Source organism: Erpetoichthys calabaricus, chromosome 9, assembly GCF_900747795.2.
Source record: "Erpetoichthys calabaricus chromosome 9, fErpCal1.3, whole genome shotgun sequence".
NCBI classification, from domain to species: Eukaryota; Metazoa; Chordata; class Cladistia; order Polypteriformes; family Polypteridae; genus Erpetoichthys; species Erpetoichthys calabaricus.
The window spans coordinates 113,267,374-113,292,401 of NC_041402.2; the positions used below are offsets into that span (position 1 = coordinate 113,267,374).

Here is a 25,028-nt window from a genome sequence, read left to right on the forward strand (position 1 = left end):
AAACTGAGAAATACAACATTGTGGATTAAAGAATAAGTTGGATGTTTTTCAAGTCAGTTATTTTTAGTGCTGTCTTGGTGTACATTTATTTGGCAATAGAGTTTGTGTTTTAAAGTCAAGCATTTTTTCGTTGTTTTTTTATTTTAAAAATAAAAATGCCTGTGTTTGCATTTTAAAATGAACTCCAAGGGGCATAAATCCAAATATAAAACAAAAGCCTTAAAACTAATTGAATCATTAGTTAGTTATAATTGGAGTTAATTTTTATAGACAATAATTTACCTGAGTTTTGGTCTTGAGATTGTACTAATTCTGGAAAATAGTGTATTCGTGTTGTTTTTGGGAAAACAAAATTTTGTGTGATCCTGCCTTTTAAAAAGAGTCAAGAAGTGCTGTGCAAAAAAATTGCCTGTCTTCTTCTTAAGGAACCTGTTTACACTAGAACTGTGGTTTCATGCAGCTTGTGAATGCAGATTTGTTTTTTGAAATTTACCAACATTTAGGGCCAGAGTTTTCTTCACATTCATGTTTATTGTCATGTTTATATAATATGATGTCTTACTTGCAGGTCTCCTCTGAACAGTGACAGTAATGCAGTACCAACAAAAGATGCACTAAAAACAGCATTCATAGAATGCAATGCATACTTATATACAATATTCATATGCTGCATTTTTAAGAGTGTGCAGGCAGGGTGTACTGGATGCAGAAGAGTGTCAGGAGTGATCTGTGACAGAACAGTAAATGTAAGAGTGAACGGTAAGGGCTATAAACAGTAGTGAGACCAATTATGTTGTATGGTTTGGAGACCGTGACACTGATGAAAAGATAAGAGGTAGAGCTGGAAGTGGCAGAGTTGAAGATGCTGCGATTTTCGCTCAGAGTAACGAGGATTAGAAATGAGTATATTATAGGGTATTAAAATGAGAGAGGCTAGATTGAGATGGCTTGGGAATGTGCTGAGGAAAGATGATGGAAACATCGGGAAAAGAATGTTGAGTATGGAACTCTCCCAGGCAAGAGTAAAAGAGGAATGCCAAAGAGGGGACTTAAGGATATGGTGAAGGAGGACACAAAGGCAGTCGTTCTGGCAGAAAATGATGTCAAAGACAGAGATAGATGGAGACAGATGATCTGCTGTGGAGACCCCTAAATGGGAGCAGCCGAAAGAAAGAAAGAAAAAAAATAAAGAAAGAAAGAAAGGCCGATACATATCCTACATTTGTTACTATGGATGGCTGTTTAGTAACAATCTGGGAAAAGAAACAATCTCTGAAACTGTTGGTGAAAGTTATAATGGTCCTGTACCATTTGTCAGCAAGGAAGAGTGAGAAACGCTGCTATGTTGAGTGAATGATGTCTTTAATAATCCTGTTCATGTGTTACAGATGATTATAAAAGATGGCCACTTGATGCTGTTAGTGTTTTCTGTGCTGTCTGTGATCTTGCATTTTGAGCTGAGCAGGTACCATAAAACCAGAGTGTTATGCAGTGTGGGGAACAGCCCGGACACAGACAGGCAGACATCATTTTGTCACCCAACACACGTTTATGTACAAGTCTGTTTACAAGTTATAGTGCCACACAACCCACAGACTCCCCAAAGTCCAGGCTAAACCACAATGCCTCACTCTCTTCAGGCCGCCTCCTGTCTCTCCTCTAAGATCTCGTCCTCTTCCACCCGACTCCAGCCATTCCATGAAGGGAAACGGCCCCTTTTATATGCACCCGGATGTGTTCCAGGTGCTTCCCGGCAATCTCCCACCGGCACTCCCCAGTGTGGCGGAAGTGCCGGCTGCGTACCCGGAAGCACTCCGGGTGTCCCCACTCATTCATAGGCGATGCATAAATGGTGTGGCGGAAGTGCAGGGGTCCAGGGTTCTCCAGGCATGGGGGCGCCCCCTGGCGGTGACCACGGGCCCATACAGGGTTGAGCTTCCCAGCTCTGTACCCGTGGCCCCCAAAGAAACCAGGGTGGTCCCCAGCCGCGTGCCACAGCAGGTAGTAAGAATTGAACACCACTTTGGACTTGTAACAGTTCGTGGGAGCGGGTAGAGAAATGTAAGCTTCATCACATTCTGAGTAAGTAAAAGTGTTGATAAGCCTTCTTAACATTTGCTTAAAGGTGTCATGCTGTCATTTTATACTGGCAATGAATGTATCCTTCCCTTCCTTAGTGGACATATTTTGAGAACCTACAAAGAACCATATTGTTTTTAACAGAGTTTTGGGATCTGCATTTACTATTTTTGCATTATAATAATAATAATCATAAGTTTTATTTATGTAGTGCCTTTCATATACTCAAGGACACTTTACAATTCAACAAAACACATTAACAAGACTGTAGCTGCCGAGATATAGGTGTGGTCAAGCACGGGTAAAACGCGTGCCGAAAGAAATCTCAAAGTCCAAAAGTTTGTTTTAAAAATATTTAGTGAAAGTTAAAGGCAAATAATCCACACAAGAATTAAAGAAAAATAGTTACACATGCAGAATAAAAGGCGAAAAAAAAGGGAAAACAGTATTGTAGCTACAAAAATATAAGGTGTCATCAGGCACGGGTAAGACGCGTGTCAAAAGAATTCAGAGTCCAAGAGTTCGTTTTAAAGGTTTTTAGTGAAAGTTAAAAGCGAATAATCCAAACAAGAATAAAAGAAAAAATAGTTACACATGCAGAATAAACGGCAAAAAAAAGGGAAAAATGAATCTTCTATAAACTTAGCTTTACTTGAAAGACTTTAGTATTTTTATACTTAAAGGTTCTTAATTTCTTCTTTCCTACTTAAAGGTTCTTAATTTCTTCTTTCTTACTTAAAGGTTCTTAATTTGTTCTTTTCTACTTAAAGGCTTGTAAGCCAGTTGACACATAGGCAAGTGTCCAGGCACGATAACGTGCGGTCACGGTTAAAAACCGTATGCCTCTACATCTTATACAAGGCAAGGCTGACACTAACTAACTGAAGAATAATGTTTACTCCAAGCTATTAGAAATGGCAAGAACATACCAAAACGATTCTATTCACGGGGGTTATAGGAACCTTCCATAGTTTATGCATTGTCATCTAATAAACATTCATGAATCTTATAGAACAAGGAAAATGGCTCTTACACATCTGGCCCCTAATTGTTTATGCTAGGGCAGAAATCAATTACTTTAACATTACTTACTTAGAGCCTTCACTACTTTACTAAACTTAATCCTTACTTAAAACTTAAGAAACTTAGATTCTACTATAAAAACATAAAGCTTAAGAAATTTATAATTAACCATGCAAAAAGAAAAATTAATCATTTCAATCATTTTCTGTTTCCTGGAGCAGGCCCAGTTTGTTCACAGGTATGTCCAGTGTGATGGTCTAGGTCTGCACACAAATTCTTCTGACTGCCCCCTTTGCATCTGGTATTGTCTTTACCCAGGAGTTTCAGAGTGTAGCATCTTGTAATTACGCCCACAATGTCTAATTTCTTTATGAACTTGTTGCATAATGACAGTAGCAATATGCAAATTCTTCTGAATGTTTGCAGGGTGTTTTGCCTCTTCTGGCATAACTGATTTGCTGAGTCTTTTGGAGCAGATGTTTCTACACATTTTTCACTTGTTTCAGACTTAACTTCAACTGGAGTCACAGTTAAGACACACTCTTTACCGGCCCCGGTATCAGTACAAGTCTCTTGCGGTTCAACAGAAATATGGGCAGAAGAAACATTCTTCTCTTCTGAATTAGCGTTCTCCTCTTTAGGAGGTCCGGCTTTATCGTCGGTGCCTTTTTCCTTATTCATATGCAGAATTACTAGATGTAAATGAGAGCATATTTGGCATTAAATCTTTTCTTCACATTTTTTACTAAAATGTCCTTGTTTAAGGCACTTAAAGCATAAGCCTTTAGATTTCAAAAAGTCAATTCTACTTTCAAAAGTTAGTTTCTGAATTGCACTGCATTCATTAAGATCGCGATTTTCATTGCAAAAATGACAGAGCTTACCGCTTATACGTCCAGCCATCTCCGCCGTTTTGACTGAGGTGTCTGTATCCCTTTTTTCGTTTGCAGCAGAAATGTTTGTAGCAAAACTGCTTTCTCTTAGGACGCCTTTCAAAGGATATTTTTCTTGATCAGCTTTGTCCTTTTCCTGCTCGAAGGTATGGCTTTGTAGAGCTGAGCTGCACATAGGGTTCAAAGCTGATGTTGTCTGTTTGTCCAGAACGTTCGCAGGATCGGCGAGAGGGGTTCGCCTGCTCTCCATACTTTCAATACTCTGAACTTTGCATTGCCGCAGTGCTTGTAGGTCTTGAGGAAGTTTACAGACTTTAATACGAATGTTATTGTTACTTTCAAATTGTTGTCCACTTTGTAAGTCAGGCATAATGTTTGTATATTCGCCAGGAGAGATCGCATAATCACTCTGACCTTTTCCATTCTGTAGCTGGATGGGAGCTTTGAGACCTTTAGTAAACTGTGCCAAAAAATCCAATTTGTCTTGCGGATTCTCTATCACATCGTTGATATCTCGGTCAAATACTCTTATAAAATCCACATATTTCGAGGGATCGCCGTCAAATATTGGGATTTTACTGTATGACACATAAGACACTTGAGTCATATACTGTTGTTCTTTCAGTTGATCATGACACTGTTCATAGTGCAATTGCTGAAGAGGTGCTGGTGCTTTATTTGTTGTTCATAAAGCTGTTGCTGAGAAATGTTTTTACTTTCATTGTTACGTAGAAAGTCACGAATACTTGCATCTTCGATGTTCTGGATGGATAAAAGTTTGACGCTTAACTTTTTGTATTCCATTCTCAGGTTGGCGAACTGATTCTCGAAAGTTAATTTTATATTTTCACAGTTATATTAATTTTTTTGTAAATCCGTTATGTTCTTCATAGAATCAGATAATGTCTATATTTGTAATCCATTTCTGATTGAAGTTTGGTTGTCACTGTATTGAACGGCTTTCTGTCGTCATGGAGATGGTCCTCCATTGTAGAAACGTCATATTCAAAGCGACTTTCATTCACGCCTCGCAGATGTTTCCTCTGGATGCCAGATACTGGGGCCATGATGATTTTATTAGGTGTTTAAGCTCCCTTATAATTTATACAGTCTCGCGAGGAGCAATAGCAATTCTCAAATATGTCCTACTCCGATGGAAAACAAAGATGAAAGATACCTTTTGAATCTTTTTCAAGTCGTTGTTGTTTTCTTTCGTTGCAGTCCGATTTGAAGCGTTGAACACACAGACTTGCTTTCTTTTATAATCCAAGGAAATTTCAAGTTTTCTTTCTTAGGTCGATTTCAATTTTAGGCAGTTTTGAAATTTTAGGCTGGTTTTTAACTTTAGTGTAGCTGCAAAAATATAAGGTGTCATCAGGCACGGATAAGACGCGTGTCAAAAGAATTCACAGAGTCCAAGAGTTCGTTTTAAAGGTTTTTAGTGAAAGTTAAAAGCGAATAATCCAAACAAAAATAAAAGAAAAAAGTTATACATGTAGAATAAAAGGCAAAAAAAAGGGAAAAATGAATCTTCTATAAACTTAGCTTTTCTTGAAAGACTTTAGTATTTTTATACTTAAAGGTTCTTAATTTCTTCTTTCCTACTTAAAGGTTCTTAATTTCTTCTTTCCTACTTAAAGGTTCTTAATTTTTTCTTTCCTACTTAAAGGTTCTTAATTTCTTCTTTTCTACTTAAAGGCTCGTAAGCCGATTGGCACATAGGCAAGTGCCCAGGCACAATAACGTGCGGTCACGGTTAAAAACCGTATGCCTCTACACCTTATACAAGGCAAGGCTGACACTAACTAACTGAAGAATAATGTTTACTCCAAGCTATTAGAAATGGCAAGAACATACCAAAACGATTCTATTCATGGGGGTTATAGGAACCTTCCATAGTTTATGCATTGTCATCTAATAAACATTCATGAATCTTATAGAACAAGGAAAATGGCTCTTACAAGTATCTTCTCTAAACTTAGCTTTTCTTAAGAAACTTTAGTTATTCCTATACTTAAAGGTTCTTTACTTCTTCTTCTCTACTTAAAGGTTCTTTACTTCTTCTTCTCTACTTAAAGGTTCTTTACTACTTCTTCTCTACTTAAAAATTCTTAAATTCTTATATACTTAAAGATTCTTAGCTTCTTCTTCTGTACACTTTAAACATATGACACAGCACATAAATTAAGTGCTGTTTTCTTACATATTTATTTCACACACTCAAAGGGCCCATAGGCCGGTTGGCACATAGGCGTGTGCCCAGGCACTGTTTAAAACCTTATGCCTTCCACATTATACTCATGGCAAGGCTGTCACTAACTAACTGAAGAATAACGTTTACTCCAAGCTGTTAGAAATGGCAAGAATATACCAATACAATTCTATTTACGGGGGTTATAGGAACCTCCCATAGATTATGCATTGTCATCTAATAAATATTCATGAATCTTATAGAACTAGGAAATGGCTCTTACAAAGACAGTAGAAGTTGCATACAAGAAAACAAATAATACTCATTGAAAAGATGTGTTTTTAACCTGACTTTGAAATGAATAATAGATTTTTCTTCGCAGAGACTGAGGGGAAGAGCATTCAAAATTTTTGGCGCCATCATACTGAAAGCTCTGCCACCCATAGTTATTAATCTGTATTTAGGGACAGTGAGCAAGTTAGCTTCCGATGATCTTAATGCACGGGCAGTAGTGTAAGGAAGCAGTAGCTCAGACAGATAATGAGGGGCTAAACCATGAAGGTCTTTAAAGGTGATGAGAATAATTTTATATTTGATTCTTGAAGAAAGTGGCAGCCAATGCAAATCATAGAGGACAGGAGTGATGTGAGCAGATTTTTTAGTGTGTATAAGTAAACGAGCAGCAGAATTCTGAACATACTGTAATCTGTTGATACATTTAGTCAGGAGGCCATTAAACAATGCATTGCAATAGTTCAGACAGATAGTGATGAAAGCGTAAATCAGTTTTTCATTATCTTTCACACTGAGGAAAGAATGCAGATGAGCAATGTTTGCAAAGATGAAAAAAGCTGTCTGTACTATTCAGCTAATGTGTGGTTAGAAAGTAAGGAACTGATCAAAGATGACACCCAAATTATGGACTGATGCTGAGGGTTCAACCAGGATCCCATCGACATCAATTTTTAGCCTACGAAGGGTAGAGAGGACAGATTTGTTACCAACCAATATGATTTTTTTTTATCAGGATTAAGTCATAAAAAATTAGCTGTCATACAATGATTGATTTCTCAAATGCAATCAGTCAGTGCAACTGTTGAAGATGTCGCAGTTGCATCAACACTTTAATATAAAGTTGTGTGTCATCGGCATAGCAGTGGAAGCTTAGACCATACCAACAAGTAATCTCACCTAATGGGAACATATAGATGTTAAAGAGGATTGGACCTAGACCTGACCCTTGAGGGATATCTTGTATGAGTGAAGTAGTGGCAGATTTGTATTCCCTAATGAAGATATAATACTGACCATCACTGAGATATGATATGAACCAAGAAAGAGCAGCACTAGAGATAGCAATAGCTGAAAGTGGGGACAGTAAAATGTTATGGTTAACTTTATCAAATGCTGCGCTTAAGTCAATGAGAACTAGAATAGCACCCATCCCAGAACCTGTGGTTATAAGTAAGTCATTGGTTACCTTAAATAAAGCAGTTTCAGTTCTATGTAGGGCTCTGAATCCAGATTGAAAAGGCTCAAGCAGGTTATGCAAGTTTAAATAATCAATGAGTTGCGCAGCAACAACTTTTTTTAAGATCTTAGCCATAGATGGAAGATTAGAAATTGGGTGATAAAATTTTAGTCATAAAAGATCTAAGCCAGGTTTTTTTAAAACCGGGGTTACAGCAGCAGTTTATAATTCATTTGGAACAACACAGCTCTGGAAACTACAGTTGATAAAGTGAGAAATAGAAGCAGAAAGTTTGTCAGTACAAGTCTTAATCAGTAGAGTAGGGGCAGGGTCTAGGTGGCAAGTAGATTGATTTAATTTAGATATTACTTCAGCAATGATGGAGTGGGGTTAAATTTAGATAAATAAAATTATGTTCAGATTTATTAACTGTTTATGCCCCCCTCAATATATTGTATTGTTTTGATGGTCACATCACTACAGTACTATCTGGTTGGTTGTTTTTCTCATCAGCACCGCTATTTTGTTTTAGCTTTGCATGGCCATGGCCATTTTGATTATTCCAACAATTTTACCTTGATGTCACTCTTATGTTTGACTTCATCATGCACTTCTTGTTTAAAATTGTGGTGCATCAAGTTCTTTTTCCATTAATTCATAAAGCAAAACAAATGTATTTTGTAATTTAGATAGCATGGCTTTTTACAGAAGCTTATTACATAAATACACATGCACACACACTATAGTCTGAACTAACACAAGAATAACTAAGAAGGAAGAAAATAAAAAAGAAAACTTCTGACATTATAGTTACAGTCACAGTGAAGCATTATGCAAGCATGTGAAAGAGCCCGAGTAGCGTTTTTAGGCACATTAGTTACATTTTTACTGAACAATTTCTTGTCTGAAAGTAGTTGGTGTCAGTGTGTCTGAGAGAAGATGTGTATGTAGCATTGTTTGCAGTGGCACTGACTTTTGTTTTCATTCCCTCTTTCGCTTGTACCTCCACGGTGTCGAGAGTGAATCACATAAGTGAGCCTTTCCATTTAATTAGCTTCTATCCAGTACCCAAACTGAAGATAATTTGGGAGATATACCTGGCCATTGTAGCAAAATTTCAGAATATTTACATTCCGGACCGTTATGTCAGCTTCGATAAAAGTCTCATGGCTTATAAGGGTAGACTGTCATGGATACGGTACATTGCATCAAAAAGTGCAAGATTTGGCATAAAATTTTTCCATCTTTGTGAATCTAAAACGGGATACATTTGGAATTAGGCTCTGTACACAGGGAAAGGGACAGTGGTTGATCAGAAATACAGTCAGTATGGCGTTTCTGCGTCGTTTGTGCCGACTTTGATAGATGCTCTGCTGAATCATGGTTACTGTGTAACCAATTTTTATATTTAACCAGAGTTTTTTGACATCTTGCTGCAAAGAAAGACTTAACACATATGGAACAGTACGTCCCAACTGTCATGGCATACCTAAAGACTTTGGCAGAGCTAAATTACAATGAGGTGCGCTAGTAGCTTGGCAAATGGGTAAAGTACTTGCACTGAAATATAAAGACAAGAAAGATGTTTGTCTTCTTAGGACTGTACATAATGCAGCTACAGTCAATGTACAAGAAAAAGGCACCAAGCAGGTTATGAAGGCTTGTTCTGTGGTCAACTATTCAAGCATTGACTTTCTATCCCATTATGTGAAGGCAACAAAAGAAATACTACAAACAAATATTTCATCACTAGCCAACCCATGGCATAGCATACGCCGCATAATTATGTATTGATGGGTGAACACTTCCTGAACGACACAGTTGTCCAAATGGGGTGGGTTTGTGGATACCACTGTGAGTGAATGAAAAGATGGACCTCTGGAGAGAGCAACATACAATTGTCCGTGACTGAAAGCGGAATCGTCTGTGACGATGGAGGCCACGCTGGTGAAAGTTACTTCGTCGATAGGGATAAGTTTAAGCACTTGTTCATTAAGGTGTAGCGAGTCTTCGTTGTTGACGCTTAATATAGCTTGCGTACTGAGTTGTTCCGGAGTCACAGTTGAGAAACACTTTTTTAATGTCTTTTAAGCACAGGGAAAAAAATGAACATGTGAAACATCCGTAATGTAATAAGCCACCAAGAAAAGTAACATTGCAATAATGCACGCTACGATCCGATCGCTGTAAACAGAAGTGAAAACAAAATCGAGCCCGGTGCATTCTTTAACTGCCTTGTAGTGCAGTGGTAGTGTTTCTGCTTTGCAGTAAGGAGACTGTGGAAGATTTTGGGTTCGCTTCCCGGTTTCTGTGTGTGTGCCTCTGTCTCTCTCTGGCGCTGCCTCGTATCCAATGGTCTTAGAGTTGGTGGGCGTGGCTCCTTCCTGCGTGCTTTCATAGGTGTCTTGCCCGCTCTGGTGGCAGCTTAGAAAATCTATATATGGCTCCTTCCTGCGTGCTTTCATGGGTGTCGTGCCGCTCTGGCGGCGGCTTAGAGAATTATATATATAGATCTGGTGGAACAGTGCATTTGGAATTCATTTGTGTTATACAACCAAAAACGTGGCGAAACTGTATCTCATGCAAACTTTACTTGCCAGCTTGTAGAGCAAATCATTACTCCACATCCACTGCCCACACTACCGCTAAAGAGAAGCGGTCAACTCAATCCAGAGAGTCTTATTGGTAAACATTTTATTAATTTATATACCTTCACAGAAAATAAATAGAATCCAACTTGTACCTGAGCAATGTGCTATTCAAAAGCTGATAAATCTGAAAAGAAAATTAAAAAAAAAAAAAAAAACATGCTATTATTGTCCAGACTGTGACGTTGGAATGTGTCTTTCACTATGCTTTAAGATTTACTACACAAAGGACTCATTTTGAGATTATATACTGTTTTGGCATCATTAGTGGTATTACCGTCTTTTTCTGAAAATAAGACATCCCCCGAAAATAAGCCCTATCGAGATTTTCGGAACTTTTTGTAATATAAGCCCTCCCCCGAAAATAAGCCCTAGTTAAAATAATGTGAAAAAAAGAATTCGTTAAAAAATGCTGTTGATTTATTAAGTATGTTTAGCTTCCCTAATACTCGTATTTCAGAGAAATGTTTGAAATAAAATATTCCGAGAAATTCATTGTTTACCTCTACAGTTCGTTTCAAATTAATTCTTGGAATTTATCTTAAAAATACAACATAAGGCAGCATGAATACATAAATATTGTGTCCACTCTGCTCTGCTGTGTTGTACTGCGTCGCGCGTATCGCAGAGTATGGTCGAATGAGGTGGGGAGGGGGTGGAGGGGGGCATGCATATGCGGAATGCGACGGAACGCGTCGTTGGCGCACACTATAAATAATTGTTCGTTAAGGCAGCAGTCTACATTGAGCGACAGTGCAGATACAATGTTTGTTCATTTCAGTCTTGTAAGTCTGATTATTTCCTCATACGTAATTTTATTTTTTATAAAGTGAATAATTTTTAACCGCAGTTAAAATGAGTACAAAACGAAAGAGCTATTCCGTCGAGTACAAAAAGGGAATTGTGGAAGACTCCAGGGGTGTAAATCTTGATTTATGACGATGTTCCAGAAGAAGATGACTGTAATTGAATAAAGTTTAATTTCTGTATTCTGTGTAAAATAAATAAATATTAAATGAAAATATATAAATATACTTTTATTTTTGTCCTCCCCCGAAAATAAGCCCTAGTGCGTATTTTGGACCAAAAAAGAAAGTAAGACAGTGTCTTATTTTCGGAAAAAGACGGTATTACTGTTATTATTTCTCTTATTATTGGTCATTTCCTATTATTATTTTTTTTCATCATTGCTATTCATATTTGTATAATTATTATACTTTTGAGATTTAATAAAAGTGTAATTTTTAATGCCAAAAAATGCAACGCTTTTTACATGTATTTTTAGAATAAAAATGCAATACTGATGAGGTTTAAATGTCCTGTTCACTATGATTTTGATACTTGTCCTTTTATAGTCAGTTGGTGTTCTCTTCTATCAGTCTTATTTCTCTGTGATCACAGCACATTTCTGTTTGAACAAGAATAAACCAATGAGAAACTGCAAGAAATTTTAGATTAGATAAAAAAGAGAAACATAATTTGTAAAAGTATAGAAATAAAATATGTAGCCAGAAGCTACAGGGATGCTTCAGAAAAGTGGTGAAGGGTATTGATAGAAATAGAAAAAAATGTTTATTTTATTTTCACATCCTGGATATGAGTGTTTTTGAAGTATTTTGTTCAAAAGGCAGTGTTGCAAAGAACAGCTTGACACTTGCCTGGTTTTGTGCTGTTTTACTTCCTTGTTTACATGAAAACTCTACCCTTGACAGTCTCTTTTAAACAACTGAACAGAGCCTGTATTTACTTCAGAATAAAATTTATTATTTCTGATATCTTTTTATTGTTCTAAACATACATCTGAAGTACAGAAGGCGTGTTTTCTGAAATTAAAAGTTTTGCCGACTCAAATTGTTCTATTTCGGTACGTTTTTAAGGGTTTTGTTTTATGCTTGGATTCATACCTTTCGGTGTCCAAACACAGGCATTTTTTAAATATAAAATATCTATCTTTAGAACATAATTTCCTGTGGCAAATTTATGTACACCATGATTGTGAAAAAATAAATTTGACTCGAAATATACCAGACTTATCCTTTAATAGAGGAAAAGAGAAGCAACCCTTTGTATACTGTTAAGAGAAGTGGCTAAATGGTAGTTGGACATTGTTTTTCATAGACAGTTTTTGCTTTTGTTTGTTCTGCATTTGTGTCCACAGAACTTTGTTATCGTCACTCTCCATAATAACAGTTTGTTTGGCCAATAGTAGAAACAATGCAGCGTAAGTAACCAATTAAAAAAGATAAAAAATATTTTCAGGCTCCAGGGTAAACATTTCAAATCTTTTATCACAACAGCTTATCAAAACACATCCCATCAGTACCATCATGAACATAACAAAACAAAGAGGTGTACTAAGTTTCATTAGTTGTTTCTAGACATATTTGTCAAATGAATTAATTTTTCTTCAAAACTCTTCTTTATTCATTTTTATTTATGTTTTTTTAATAGTACTTTTAAACTAGGTATGATAATAAAAAAGGTGTAAAAAAAATAAGATACATTTCAACCTTTTTATGCAGGCAACTCCAGGTTCTGTATTACACCTTGCCTGAAGAAGGAGTCTGAGCTGTCTTGAAAACTTGCATAATGTAATCTACTCAGTAAGCCAAAAATAGGTGTTTTTTTTGCTTCACTTCACCATTCATCCTTTTTACACAAAACAGTATAATAGTCATATATTTATGTTACTTTAATGTGCATTTCCCCACTTCTGTGAAATGGCTGCTACAAATCCCAAAACAGTTAAAGGTGCCTAATTTTCCACATAATAAAACTTAACCAAAAAATTAACAGAATACAATACAGGGGTACATTTTGTTTTTTCTGGATTTAATGGTTTGCACTTGTAAGTGATTGGTACAGAAAGTTTTGGGAATTTATATGAGTTTCAGTGTAGTTTTTTCAGAAGACGTTTCAATGACCGGTCTTCTTTACTTGCATCTCCATCATATTAAGTGGCAGTAAATGAGTAACCACTGCCACTACATTTATGCATTTACTTACTTGGGAGAGTGAATTAAGTGAATGGTACTCTCACCTGTGTGGGGCTTTTATCAGGTTTAATTTACTGAGGTTGTTGTTTTTATGTGGTGCTTTCAAGAACTATCCAGCTGCAGTCAGGACCGTTTTAGGCCTCCGACAGATCCAAGCACTTCAGACATTATGGGACCCGGAACCTCTTTGTAATCATGTGAGAAACATAACAACATTTATTTTTACCTCTTGTAAATTTATTTAATTGTACATTTATACTGATTGACACTTTTGGTGTGATATGTTGCTTTCAGATTTTATTTCTTCACACAAATAATTTTTTGGTAACTTCAGAAAACATTATATATAATATACAGTAAAACCAATAACAAAAGTCATGTCCACTCTGTGGTTCTGCTTCGGATGCAGGACAGAGGGACCTTGATAGTTTAAAAGTTTAATAAATCCTGAATATACAGGCCTTAAAACTACTGGTTTGAGAGCAGGAACTAAGAACTAAAAGGAATTGAAATTGACATGGGGGTGTGTAATATAGGCGCCTGTACACTGTTGAAACATGGGGAGTGGCTCTTGGAAATCAGGTGGGGTCAAAAGAGATGCCACTGACGGGGCGTCATCTTATGGGCCTCTGAATGTCTCAGGTCGCTGAATCTGTCTGAGGCTTTAAGCTGTCTCGCCTGCAGCCGGACTCTGTAGGTGCTTTCCAGCTACTAGATCACTGGGGTGGGGCGTTATGGACTAAAAATTATATCTCAATATTATTTTAGCTCAATGGCGATATACAATATATATCTCAATATTTCTTCCCATTAAGTAATAACAAAAAGACAGTTCTGAGTCAAAGAAAAATGTCACATAGGTACTTTTATTAACATACAGCTATAGATGTACATGAGAAATGACTCAAAAATAAACTATCGGCATATATTTAATAATAATGCTCCTTAAATAAACTAATGTTGTTCTTTTCCTGCATAACAAAAGACTTGCAGCTATGCAATTAAGAAAATGTAAACAGAAAAGATCCAGAGCAAAAATAACAAAAGGCTGACTTGCTCTGTAAAAAGTGGGTTTCCACTGAAGTAGAGAGTTCTTTCTTTACCAAAGTGCTTCCTCCTGTGTGTAGTCCTGTACAAACATCTACGACGTTGTGCAAATAACAAAACATGGTATTTGTAACAACTGGCAAAACAAAACAAGTAACAACTTTCTTACACAGAGAAATGGCCTGGGTGATGCGGCATCATCCATACCCTGACCTGTAACACACAAAATAAAAACTTTTGAAATCACTTTCATTTTTATGTAAAGGGGGTACTTGAGCAAGACCTTTAACCGCAATTGCTTCATCCTGGGTATGATGTTAACCTGCATCCAGTCCTCCAACTTCACAGTTTGGGCTGCAGCACACATTTTAACACACTCTTTGTACTGCACTTCATGTTGCTGTTGTAAATGATGGAAAAGATTAGTAGCACTCGAAGCTTTTGTTGGTACTTGTTCTGTGCATTCTGTACAGAATACATTATTTTTCTGCTCATCTGACACTTTGAACCCGAACCATCTCCAAATAATTGAGCCGTTGTTTTTCTTTTTACCATCCAGCACTTTTCCGATAGCTTCCTTCGTGTCTGTATCCATCTCCATCCTGTTGCTGCCTGCAGGATTTACTGAGTGAGGTGGTGGGGGAGAGGCGAATTGTGTTCATGGAGGGAAAGAGGAGGGGCACGGTGAAGTTGTGTGAGAGACAAACGGTGAGAAGAGAAAGGCGAACTAGCGGCTTTACAAGAATAATTTTAACGCAACATAGACTCGATATAACCAATATTGTCTTATCCTATATCTTGTATGAAAATATGTTGATATTTTTTAAAAACTCGATGTATTGCCCAGCCTTATAGATCACTAGTAAATGCTGCATGATCCTGTAGTTGTTTGCACTGTTTTCTATTCTTTACAACATTTATGTTTCTCTCAGTAAATCTGTTTAAGCTGGATTCACAAGTTATTCATTAGATTGCAATTTTCTAGATTTTTGATCAGTTGGGGAAACACAAACATGTTTATTCAGATACTACAGGTGCTCGTGAGCACATATGGAGTGTATAGAAAGGTTATGTAGCTGTTTATAGCTGTTAATATGTTGCACATATTTATTTCTACATTTTGTATATTTTGATTGTAGGTACTATGCAAGAAATAAAAATCTAAATGTAACAGTGTAATGTAAGAGATCTTTGCAGGTACAGTAATCCCTCGCTATATCGCGCTTCGCCTTTCGCGGCTTCACTCTATCGCAGATTTTATATGTAAGCATATTTAAATATATATCGCGGATTTTTTGCTGGTTCGTGGATTTCTGCGGACAATGGGTCTTTTAATTTCTGGTACATGCTTCCTCAGTTGGTTTGCCCAGTTGATTTCATACAAGGGACGCTATTGGCAGATGGCTGAGAAGCTACCCAACTTACTTTTCTACGCTCTCTCTCTCTTGCGCTGACTTTCTCTGATCCTGACATAGGGGGATTGAGCAGGGGGGGGCTGTTCTCACACCTAGACGATACGGACGCTCGTCTAAAAATGCTGAAAGATTATCTTCACGTTGCTACCTTCTGTGTAGCTGCTTCGTGAAGCGACATGCTGCACGGTGCTTCGCATACTTAAAAGCTCGAAGGGCACGTATTGATTTTTGCTTGTTTGTTTTTCTCTGTCTCTCTCTTTCTCTGCTCCTGACGGAGGGGGTGTGAGCTGCCGCCTTCAACAGCTTTGTGCCGCGGTGCTTTGCATTCTTAAAAGCCAAACAGCCCTATTGATTTGTTTGCTTTCTCCTCTCTCTCTCTCTCTCTCTGACGCGCACTCCTTTGAAGAGGAAGATATGTTTGCATTCTTTTAATTGTGAGATGGAACTGTCATCTCTGCCTTGTCATGGAGCACAGTTTAAATTTTTGAAAAAGAGACAAATGTTTGTTTGCAGTGTTTGAATAACGTTCCTGTCTCTCTACAACCTCCTGTGTTTCTGTGCAAATCTGTGACCCAAGCATGACAATATAAAAATAACCATATAAACATATGGTTTCTACTTCGCGGATTTTCTTATTTCGCGGGTGGCTCTGGAACGCAACCCCCGCGATGGAGGAGGGATTACTGTATACAAATCCAAATTGATATTTCATGAAATTTTTTTTTTCTAATAAAAAAAAAAAGCTTTCCAATATCCATAAGTGGATCTGTTCCAGAAATGCAAAATATCCATCCATCCATTATCCAACCCGCTATATCCTAACTAACAGGGTCACGGGGGTCTGCTGGAGCCAATCCCAGCCAACACAGGGCGCAAGGCAGGAAACAAACCCTGGGTAGGGCGCCAGCCCACCGCAGGAAATGTAAAATATGAATAATACTAAGAGTAGTGGTGTTACTAATCTCCATTCACCTTTGGTTTTGTGTGACTGACCTTTTCAGTCTTTGTCTTAGGGTATTCTGTAGGGTTGGGTATCCCGATTCGATTTTGAGTCACAATGTCTCAATTCAATATTGATTTTATCTTGATTAAGTTAGTGTGGATTGATATACTGTAATTTTTCACATCACTGCACTCATTCAAAATTCACCATAATTTAACATATGTTTTGCCAAATCAGAGTCCACAAATATTATGGGGGCTCCTTGTTTTAATACAAAGCAATAGCATCTGTTTTATAAATATGTTTTATCTGTATCATTTTGCAAATAATAATATAAAAAAATTAAATATTGCTTCCTCAATAATTAGTATGTTATTCAGTAACCTGTACATGTATTACAAATCCACATGTATTACGAATCTACATTTAGACATCCTTCAGCTAAACTGCTTATTTTATTCCCTAATCTTGATTAGTCAAGAGTAAAGATACAGACTCATGTCTTTTTTACAAGTTACACATATCCTTAATTGATCACATGAAGCAGTCACATTAATCCTTCTCAAAAATGTGTCCTCACAGTTTCTCCTCAGACAAAAAGGAAGAGTTTTAAAACAAGGATCTAGATCTGATACTTTGACAGTGACATTGGATGAATGGGACATAAGACAAAAAAACAGCCATCATGACTGACAATGATGCGGTACAGCTTATGGAGCTAAGTCACATCGACTGCTTTACACACATGTTCACTTTGGTATCACAGACTGCTCTGAAGGTTCCAACAATTGGATCAAAAGCAATGTTTATTGAACTTGCCATCATACAAACTTGTCATGTGATGGAACAGCACAATAGAGAAGCTAGAAAGGGATTATCAGAGAAGGACTGGAACAAAAAGTTTCTCTATATGCAGATGATATGGTATGGGTATATATCAGATCCACAAAATACTGTGCCTGTAGTCCTCACGGCACTAATAGAATTTCAAAAGATTTCTGGTCTCAGAATCAATTTGAATAAAAGTATGCTCTTCCCAGTGAATTCTCAAGCAATACAGCATTATATTGGACACCTTCCCTTTTATCATTGCAGATCAGTTTAAACTAGGGGGCTCCGCCCCCTGCTCGCTTTGCTCGCCAACCCCTGGTGTTGGGTAACCCGAAATACATTGATGTATGTATGAGATATATTGGAGTGTAAAGGTGTAGATGACGAACAAAGGAAGTAAAGAACCCATAGCATGGCACATTAGAAAGATTTATTGGAATATTTCTTTATACACAACATTTGTAGTAAAGATGGTGTGTTGTCCTTGAATGAGTTTTCCTTGGTATGGAGTATCTATAACTTTAACTTTAATGTCAGATGAACGCCGAACTCTTGAGAAGGCTACATATTTGTCCACATACGCGAAAGCAGTATGGGCCATTGCCAGCAGGTGGCCTGATATTTACCCTGGTAGATGCAAAAGCAAATGAACTATTGTAGGATCTAATGCAGTCCATAAAGTTCTTACTTTCGGGTACATTGTTAGTTAGAAGCTTCCGCAGATATTCAGGATATTCATCTAAAGGAGGCAGTCTAACCTGACCCTTTTGACAACAACGTGTAAACTCATTAGTTGTATTGCCAGTTGTTTCTTCAGGGAAGTTAAGTGAATGACAATGACAGCAAATGATATTCATTAATCCTAATGAATGTTCATTAATAGTGGACTCATTACAGAATGCGTTGTCAGCTAATTGGCGGAATTGTTTAGCGGCTGTTTGTCGTTCCTTTCTTTGCCGTTTATCTATTGCCTCTGCTGTTTGAGAGTCGCGTTGTAGGCGCCTGCGTTCATTAATTGTATTCAGGTGGGCTCATTTCTGTATGTCCGTTAGTTGAGATGTTTCATTTTGGAGCCGTGACTCCTTTGGTTGCGTTGTTTGAGAAGCGCGTTGTAGGCGCCTGCGTTCATTGTTTTTATCCAGGCGAGCTCATATTTGTAGCCCCGTCAGTCGAGCTCTTTCTTTTTGGAGCCGTGCCTGCTTTGCTTGCGGCATTTCAGACACGTGTTGTAGGCGCTTGCGTTCATTGATTTTATCCAGGCGGGCTCGTTTTTGTATCTCCGTCAGTTGTGGTCTTTCGTTTTGAACCCGTGCCTGCTTTGCTTCCGCAGTTTCAGATGTTCATTGTAGGCATCTATGTTCATTGTATTTGTCCATGCGGGCTCGTTTTTGTAGCTCAGTTAGTCGAGCTGTTTGGTTTTGGAGCCGAGACAGTTTTGCTTCCGCGGTTTCAGACGCGCGTTGTAGGCGCCTACGTTTATTTTTTTTATCCATGCGGGCTCGTTTTTGTAGCTCCGTTAGTTGAGCTTGATCGTTTTGGAGCCGTGACCGTGACTCCATTAGTTATCCGTTGTCTACCGTTAGTAATATGGATAATTGCACTTACTGTTAATACGGAGCATTTTCTGTGGTTGTACTGTTAATAATGCATCACTGTAATGTGATTCACATATGCTATATGGTTTGGACATGTGATGATGCCGTACATTTAATACAGAGAGTTTGTTTATTCTTATTACCCAGATCATGCTGTGTAGTGTGGACCTGCGCCTTTCGTACTTTCTCGCGCCTTCCGTACTATCTTTGTGGACCTTTGCGGACTCTGTAGTATCTTCCGTTTGACTCTGGGGTACAGTGCAGAATCCTCTTTTCGGTGTGGCTGTGTTGTTAGTCGTAGCTATGGGCGCGTTGTTGCTTCATGTCTTATTTACGTTAGTTGAGCTCTTTCGTGTTTGAGCCGTGACTCCTTCGTTCGCGGTGGATCAGACTTCGCTTGCGGTTTATGAGACGCGCGCTGTAGGTGCCTGTGCACTATGTCTCCTGAGTCCATCGCCGTGTACCTGCGTCCATGCCTTCCGGTTTACCATTCTCGGTTAGTAATATGGATACCTAGGGGTAAACATCACAAGTAAACATAAACCTCTTTACCAACAAAATTTTGCCATCTGTATGGAAAACATTAAGCAAGACTTGCATAGATGGTCAACCGTTCATCTCACTTTAGCTGGAAGAATTAACATTAAGATTCTAAGCTTCTCTTATTTCAAAACATTCCAATATACATCAATAGATCTTTTTTAACAAATTAGATTCAACCATATTCTCATTTATTTGGAATTCAAAACATCCACATATCCAAAGGGTGACCCTACAAAGACCTAAGGAGGAAGGCGGCATGGCTCTAACTAACTTTCACTTTTATTACTGGGCAGCAAATATACAAGCTATAAAAACATGGACCTAGACACGAATAGATGAACATACACAGGCTTGAAAATAAAATCCTGCAGTACTTCTTTATATTCATAGCTTTGCACCCCAATAAAAACAAGTTATCGCCAATATAGTAACAACCCAATTGTGCTTCACTCACTCAGAATATGGAACCAATGTAGGAAGTATTTTAAGATAGAGGAGCTTTTATCTGTGGCACCTCTGCACAAGAACCACCATTTTCCACCCTGTCAAACGTATGAAGTTTTTAATGTCTAGAAAACATTTGAGATTAAATCAGTTAGAGATCTGTATATAGACAACGTCTTTGCATCCTATGAACAATTACACTCCAAATTTAACTTTCCAGCAACACATTTCTTTCACTACCTTCAAATTAGAAACTTTGTTAAACAGAACCTGCCCAATTTTCTCCCACCTTCCTCTATGCTAGAGAAAATATTGATCAGTCTTGAGGACTTGGACAGGATCTCCGTAATATATAAAACCATTTTACAGTCCCTCCCTTTCAAAGATCCAAGAGTACAGTGGGAAAAGGATCTCTCACTTAACATCTCAGAAAAGGAATGGATAGTAACAATGCACAGAATTCATTTGAGCTCCATATGCGCAAAGCCTACAATTATTCAACTCAAAATTATATATAGAGTGCATCTCTCTCGTTTAAAATTGTCAAACGTTTTCAGGGCAAGGTCCAACCTGCAGACGCTGCAGTTAAGTTCCGGCCTCACTGGGCCACATGTTTTGAGCATGCAGCAAATTAACATCATTCCAGTCTGCCTTAGTCTCCATGGCTCTTTTCCTTTTACACCCTTAAAGTTGTCTTTAAGTAGACTTTGCTACATTGTTTGTCAGATTGCAGCAATCCAATTTCCAGTAGTGCAAGATTCTTATATTTGCTACAGCCTTTCCCCATGACCCCTGTGTTGCCGAGAATAGTCTTCACTCGGGATACAATCTGTATTTCTCAAACAGCTCTGTTGCACTTGTTGGAAAAAACAAATATACATGTAAATAATACTCTCAGTTGTGGCGCCCTCTTTGAACCTTTCCCACACCTGATTATGATTGATAATAGATCTGATTATCTTTGCTTTTAGCAAATGATCTATGGATCAACAGTCTTCAAAAGACACAGCTCCTTTCCTATGCAGCAACGGCTACCATAGACAGTACCATGTTGGGTCTGCACTAAGACTGACAGTATAGCATCCTGCTTATAGTTCCTTTTGCCCTTCTCTGCTTGGTGTCCCCACTCCTTAGCAGATTATCGAATACATATTGCTCAGGTATTTCTTTGCACATATGCTGCCTGGGACACTCTTTTCTCTGGTTCAGCTTAAACCAAGCAGTATTGTTTATGTCCCTACATTCTGCATTCCTCACTGCTGACTCTTCATCACCCTCCTTAAATACCGCATTCAAACTTGCTACCCTCTTTATAACTTCTTACTTTGTTCCCCTGTGCACCATTACCTTGCACAGACAGGCACACACTTGTGTTTTTTGTAATAGATTTTGGTTTTAACTCTCACTTTTCTGTGACATTTGCTTCCTTAATTGTAACCATCCATCCTCCATTTCTGAGCAGGGTCATGAGAATATTCAGACCTTTCTGCCCTCCATTAAACACATCTTTATAAAGTGTTGCCTCTGTAAAGCCTATAGGGCTGCAACTAATGATTATTTTAGTAGTCGACTAATTCTTCAATTTTTTTTTTTCTTTCAATTAGTCACGATTATTTCATGCCTGACTATTTTGATCCCAGCGACCTGTGGTTGCACATCCTGTTCTGGGCTCCAGTGCATGTCTTACCTCATCTGCTCACGTCTCTCCACCTGTGAATGTCACCCTGATGTCTCTGCATTAACATGATTGAAATTAATAATAATCAAATTAAAATAACAACCAGTGAAACATATGAATTTGAAAATAATCTGATGTTTTATATTAGTGTGACCATCACAATAAAAAAAGAAATACATTAAGCAATACAAACTAAAGTGCACATAGTCTTTAAACAAAAAAGTGCATTTAACTTAACCAGAAATGGCCACTGGTGTGTATTAAAGTCCAAAAGTTTAAATAAAGCTTCAATTCAAATAAAATAAAACAATAATGTACAGTTTATAAAAGATTCAGTTCATATATTCCTGATTGCAGTGTAGGAACGTGAGCATTTCGACATGCGCTGCTGTGAGGCTGGCTCTCTTCTTTGAGACAATGTTCCCAGCTGCTGAGAAGAGATGCTCAGAGGGAGTAGAGGTAGCAGGAATACACAAGAATGATTTTGCAGACAGAGAAAGATGTTTTAATCATCACACTCTGAAGGAAAAGTATTGTAGTTTATCACATCATGTACTGTATTATGCCAAAATAAAAAAATAATGGACTAAAATATGTAACAAGCTAATTACTGATATACTCCAAAACACAAGTTTCCTAACGTTAGTTAGAGATGGTTTACTATTTATATGAACTCAAATATTATACGAAAAAAGAAGAAGAAAAAAGCTAGGACGGCTCAGCTACTCCTATTCACTCGTTTACTATAGCTCCAAACACGTTAGCAAACATAACTGAAACTATATTCACTTAAACCGGTGGAACCGGCTATAGTCGGTTTCCAGTGCAATTTGGAAGCACGCGGAAGCCGAGAACATTCGGCGACATACATTTATTGAACTCCGCAACTGGCTAAAGTTGTTTCTCAGTACAATTTGCCAGTACGCCGGAGCTAATCAGTCAGTGCTGTATATTCGTTGAGCAGCCAGCTCACGACCACTGCCGGCCCCAGCAGAACTGTAGCACCACTGTCTCTGGGATTCAGCCGCTGCACTAGACGAGCCTGCAGTCATCAGCGTTTACCTCTGTTTGTTTGTGTGCAGCCAGTTCAAGCACAGTTTGCTCGGTGATTTACTGAATTTCATCAATGGCTTCAGTTACACCTTGAACATATAATAATAGATTATTGCAGTAGGTTTTTTTTTTATATAGTTTTTACAGTTCATTTGCAGTGTGTAAAATGGTCAGTGTTGCAGTAATTGTGATGCTGTTTGCATAAAAAAAAAAATACGTGTTCCATTAAAATTTCACATTTTCTTTGTGAATTGTGACATTTACTTAAAAAGTGCAGCTAAAAAGTATTTGGCATCCAGGGGTACATTAACCCCCAAGTATGTGTCGGTTTAAGGGTTAACTATCATTGTCGAAACCTTGATATACACATTATAGTACAAACATCAACGTTAACACGTGACACTAACTTTACTCGCTAAAACTTACCTCTCAAGAGACGGCACCATCACAGCTCTAGGATGCTTGCATTTCAGATGCTCATGCATCGCGGTGGTGCAGCTGTGAAAAGAAAGCTCCGCTTTGCATAATCTGCATTCAACTTTTTGTTATATTTCGGTGAAGTGCTCCCACACTTTAGAAAGTTTCTATCTCAGTTTTTTTCCATCTCCTTCACCCTCCTTTATCCGACTCGCCATTGCAACTATGTGCATTGCAGTTACAGAACCCAATGTGGTTCTTTGTGACTGGAGAGTCTATTGAAGTTTCTGTTTATGACGCGTCGAGAATAAAAAATCTGCATCGACGATTTTTTGTAGTCGACATCATCGATCACGTCGACTAATCGTTGTAGCACTAAAAGCCTATTGCATTGTGAAGGACCATTTCCATCTTGCAGAAGGTGCTGTCGCCTCCAAACCAGTTCTGGCATGTTCTGCAACAGCTTCTACCTCTTGGCTAACTGGATTGTAAACTCTGGGCTTCCCACATGTCCTCAGATCTGCTCCTTGCAACTTATTTATAAGCAATACATTTATTACACTTGTTACTACTGTTTTTTATTATTTGTAATTGTTAATATTTATTTATTACCATCTATTTTAAATTATTACTGTCTGTTCACTTACCTATTATTTGTTACTAGCAAAATACCAGCGCTTCGCAGCGGTGAAGTACTGCTTTAAAATAATAAACTGAGGGAAAATATACCAATAATTATTTGTTAAGGATCTCTTTGTATACAATGTTGTCAGTTCGCCCCTCCAAGCTGTGCGCTGAGCTTACTCTTGAGCATGCAACATATAGTTGGCCATGTGAAAAGCAAATCAAGAACGGCAAGACCGCGTCAGCTGCGGAGCTCAGCTTGGAGCGAAATGAAGTGAATGAAATGAGGTGAATGAGAGGGGAGATGATCACGTGACCCCCCCACCACCCTTAACTCTCCATCCCTCCACAAATACACAAAGATAGTCTCTCGGATCCCAACTCTCCTTTCGCACACCGCGTCTACTAAACACTAAGAAACACTAAGTAGAAACACTGAAGGAAAAGATACAGTACTATTCAGTAAGTAGCGCGTCTACTAAACAGTAAATCAGTAAAGGAGAAACAACTAAACACTAAGGAAAAAGAACGGCAAGACCGCGTCAGCTTGGAGTGAAATGAGGTGAATGGGAAGGGAGATGATCACGTGACTCCAACACACGCCTTACTCTCCATCCCTCCACAAACACAGTCTCTCGATCCCAACTCTCCTTTATATATATATATATATATATATATATATATATATATATATAGAGATTTATCTATTTATGGTATAATGTAGCTCTTTACCAGTCTTGCGCTTGCTGTGTTTATGTTAAACCACAGTCCTGGGGAACATTATTTTATGTCATTGTGTGCTGCAGTACTGTGTATAGTTGGTATGACAGTAAAGCTACTTGACTTGAACTGTAGCCTATCGCAGAAAGCATTGGGTGCAAGGCAGAAACAATCCCTGGACAGGACACCAGCTCATTGCAGGCTGAACACACACGCACACTGAGGCCAATTTGGCAACGTCAATCCATTTAACCTTCAGATCTTTGGTCAATGATGAGAAACCAGGGCACCTAGAGGAAAACCTCATGATCAAGGGGAGACCTAGCAAATTCCACATAGGGAGCAACATAGGGATGCAAACCCTGGTCTCCTTATTGCAAAGCGGGAGTACTGCCACTGTGCCGCTTCAGTAAGTTA

At 38.1% G+C, this 25,028-nt stretch overlaps 1 protein-coding gene across 3 annotated transcripts in view; it reads left to right on the plus strand.

The window, feature by feature from the left end:
- The window catches only part of LOC114658051 (CCAAT/enhancer-binding protein gamma-like), a 99,960-nt gene that overhangs the window by 56,287 nt on the left and 18,645 nt on the right, over positions 1–25,028 (plus strand). The window contains exon 1 of one of the 3 annotated variants that reach the window (XM_028810074.2): positions 1,979–2,082. The exons of the other annotated variants lie outside the window; for them this stretch is intronic. The gene's annotated coding sequence lies outside the window, so the exon portion shown is untranslated. Of the gene's footprint in view, positions 1–1,978; positions 2,083–25,028 lie in introns of those variants that run through there. 3 annotated transcript variants of the gene reach the window in all.